The sequence below is a fragment of the Solanum pennellii genome, chromosome 10, assembly GCF_001406875.1.
Source record: "Solanum pennellii chromosome 10, SPENNV200".
Taxonomy (NCBI): Eukaryota; Viridiplantae; Streptophyta; class Magnoliopsida; order Solanales; family Solanaceae; genus Solanum; species Solanum pennellii.
In genome coordinates this window covers 42,634,908-42,638,940 of record NC_028646.1, presented here as the reverse complement: position 1 = coordinate 42,638,940, position 4,033 = coordinate 42,634,908, and the positions used below count along the sequence as shown (strand labels likewise).

General features: G+C 33.1%; 1 pseudogene; it reads left to right on the top strand.

Moving 5' to 3' along the window:
* Positions 1–1,927: 1,927 nt before the first annotated feature.
* On the top strand, positions 1,928–3,813 carry LOC107001269 (annotated as a pseudogene).
* Positions 3,814–4,033: the final 220 nt, after the last annotated feature.

The following is a 4,033-nucleotide window of genomic DNA, read 5'->3' as shown; positions in this document are numbered from 1 at the left end:
CTTAGGAGTTGTTGATTTGATCTTAAGGGTCAGGATTATCAAAACTCCTTATGGACAAACATTATCTCAATCTCATTATATTGAAAGGGTATTGGCTAAGTTCAAGTACTTGAATTTAAATATTGTCAAAACTCCAATTAATTTAAGCTTTACATTTAAAAAGAATAAATGTTAAAGTGACTCTCAATTGGAATATGCCAGAGTATTGCGAAGTTTGATGTATATTATGAATTGTATGTGACGAGATATAGAATGTGCTACTAGCAAACTGAGTCATTTCACTAGTAATTCGAATTAAACTCACTGGATGACAATGAAACGTGTGTTGGGATATATGAAATATACACAACCTATGCTTTCCATTATAATAAATATCCCGATGTGATTGAAAGATATAGTGATGCAAATTGGATTACCGGGTCAAATGAAGTAAATCCACAAGTGGTTTTGTGTTCATACTTGGTGGAGGAGCAGTCTCTTTGAAATTGTTAAAACAGACATGTATTGCTTGCTCCACAATGAAATCTGAATTCATTGCTTTGGATAAGGCTGGTGAAGAAGCTCAATAACTCCGGAATTTCTTAGAGGATATTTCATTCTGGCCCAAACCTATTGGACCTATTTGCATACGTTGTGATAGTCAAGAAGTAATAGGTAGGGCAGGGAGCGTCATAAACAATGGAAAGTCTCGTCATATACCGGTTACATGACACCGTAAAACAACTGCTCTCTAGTGGAATTATCACAATTGACTATGTAAAGTCAAGGGATAATGTGTCAGATCAACTAATGAAAGGCTTAGTGAGATAGGAAATTGAAAAATCATCTAAGGAAATGGGTTTACGACTTAGGACAAGTCAGCAGGACGGTAACTCAATCTAGCAAACTGGAGATCCCAAGAGATTGATTCAAGGAGAAAAATAAAGTTGTGGCTGACGGTTCGACATTGTCAATCAACTCAATGCATTCTCATAATGAAGACAACGTTTAGGTTCAAAGTTAAGACTTTAAGGATTGTTAATGAGGTAATAAAACTTAAAATTTTTAATGATTAGCTATGTTTGGTATATTTGGCCAACTAGTGTATCTACAAGATGACACAGTTAGAAATCGTGAGTGTTAAGTGGAAGCCGCTTCAAAGAGAATTTTATGTCAAAAGCCTATTGTCTACACATTCATGAAACCAGGAGGTGTTCATGGCTGAAACATACACAAACGTAAGAACCATAAACATTTAAGGGTTAATTTTGTGACATATGGTTGTCCAGGTATACACCAAAGCTCGACGGTTCAAAGATAATTCATCTACTGATTGACCCAGTATATCCGGCATATGTTCACTATGGAAAGTCTAAGGGGAAACCTACTTATCCAGATGCAATTAATCCTTTCTGTAAAGTACATACTTGTCTGTTCATTCCTATGTTCTAACCATTTCCTATCAATGTGGGGGATTGGTGGATATGTACCAAGAGTTGATGGGAAATATAGGCAAATTGAGGAACTTTAAAAGTTGAGAACATAAAGAGTTAGGAAATTGAAAAGTCCTCTTATGCATTAATGAAAAAAGCATTTGTCCCTCATCAATGGTGGAAAGAAAAATAGGAGAGTTTAAATATAAAAAAAACTCCTATTAATTGTTAAAAGGGTTGGAAAGAGGGACATCTCTTGCACCGTCATCGTCGTCGCTCGCTCAGCTCGCCTCGGCTTCATCTTTGAAAAATGATCGATTGAGAGATTATTTTTTGAACAAAGTTGATTATAATTATTTAATTAGTTGATAATACACGTTTCCAGTTATTTAGTCGAACTTAACTTAAATGTTTAAAATTTTTGGTTGATTAATCCTACCCGAATCGGATCCGCACGCGACCCATTTTATTTAAAAAAAAATTCAGTTTTATTTAAATTTTCTACCGTTTTGAAAATGACTGTTCTGAAAGGTTGCAACTTTAATAAACAACCAGTACCATTTGAAAGTTTGCAAACCTTCACTAATGGTCGTGTGTATTCTGAGAGGGTTGCAACCTTTTAGAACCTGTTCCTCTTGCCTATAAATTCCATTCACTCATCAGAATTTTTCCTTACGATTTTTTCTGATCTCTTCTTATTCTTCTGCAAAACAATTACTTCGTGTATTATACTGTTGTTGAGTGGTTTGTTGTCACCAGAGTTTTTGGTATCTATACTCTGCTGATTGAGATAATTTTACACTGGGAGGTCATGTTCAAAATCAAACCTCGGATACTAAAGGGGAATAATATCCTTAAGGAGACACAGTGAGTTCAGTGGACTTGATCTTTTTTCTGTTAAATTTTTTTTCAGATTCTGGTACATGTTTTAGACATTTAAATTTTTGTTAATTAAATTTTTGTTCTTCTTTCTTACTGATTCAGTAATTTTTTGTTACTTTATGTTTTTGCAAAAAAATTTTTATTAGAACAAGTAATTCTGTTTTTTTTTATAACACAAATTGGCAGCAGTTGATGCTTATCTCATCTCTAATGCCCATCATTATATGGACATGTTCTTTAACATGCCTTTCTATGAAAAGGAAAAATCTCAAAACAAATCTGTTAAATTTTTGGTTACCAGAAGCTTCACTCGAAGGTATTATTAACACTTCTTTGGAAAGAGACACTCTCTTTACGATACTCTACTAAAGAAAGCTCATCTCACATAGTTCAGGAGTATTTCCAAAGGACATTGGGGGGATAGCTCAAAAAACCGGTAAGGACAATCGACTAACTTAGCTGTCATCTTTTTCAAATTTTTCTCGTACTTTTCTTTTTGGTATGTTTCATAAAAATGTATTTTTTTGTTTTTTTGCATGACATGTTGAAGTCCACTTAATTACATGATATTCTTGTAAAATGCACGCACACACACACACACGCATATATATATATATATATATACACACACACATAAACATAACCATTTACATGATCATAACATAAGTCATACAACTTAGATCATAGTTAGANGGAGTATCTATTTTCTTTTTTTCTATTATGTAAATGAATTAACCTTTTTTCCCTTTAATTATAGATGAATGTTTATCAAGAATATTGCTATTCCATAAGCACACTTTCACTTAGGATCATGGAACTTTAAAGAATGAGACTAGGTGTACCGAAGAGCCACTTGAAAGTGTTTTTCGAAGATAATGAATTCGTAATGAGCCTTAATTATGTCTAGTGCCATAAACCAGAGCTCAACTTAGAAATAGGTCCTCACTATGATCCAACATCATGAACCATTCTTCATCAAGATTCTCTTAGCGGAGTTTAGGTTTTTGTGGAAAATGAATGGTACTCCTTTGGTCCAAATTTTAATGCTTTTGTGTTTAACATAGGAAATAAATTTATGGTAAGCTAATTTACAAACTAGAACAGTACAATAAGCTAATGTATTATGCATATGTGTTACACACAAATAATATAACCAAACTCAATTAACCAAATAATGCATTTTTTGGTGAAAAACATTAAAAAATCATTCCACATGTCGCTCAATGATATACATCATGGACTCTTAGACTTACAACTTCAATGTAACATATTTAGTGTTTTCTTTTTGCAGGCCTCATCAAATGGAATATAAAAAAGTTCCTTGCATAGAGAAGTTGCTAACAACAACAATCCTAGAAAAACACTTGCTTTCTTTCTTTTTACAGACAAAGAAAAGGTGGTGAGTCCACCAAATCAATTGGAGGGCTATAACAACCCTCGACTATATCCTAACTTCACATGTTTTACTGTCCTTGAGTTTACTCAAAAGAATCCCATAGATGATACAAACACTGTTTAAGAATTCTTGATGTTGTTTCAAGACAATAATGTAGAAGCATAAGACCTAGACTGGTGAGATTCAAGATTGAAGACCTTGTAATATTTTATGTATATATTGATTCTTTGATTTAGAATTACAAACACTCCTAATGCAATAGTTCTATTAAGTTAGATACCCAATGTTTAGGAGTTAATTTCTATTTCAGTTTGGTTTTTAGTCAGTAAATACATGTGTTTTG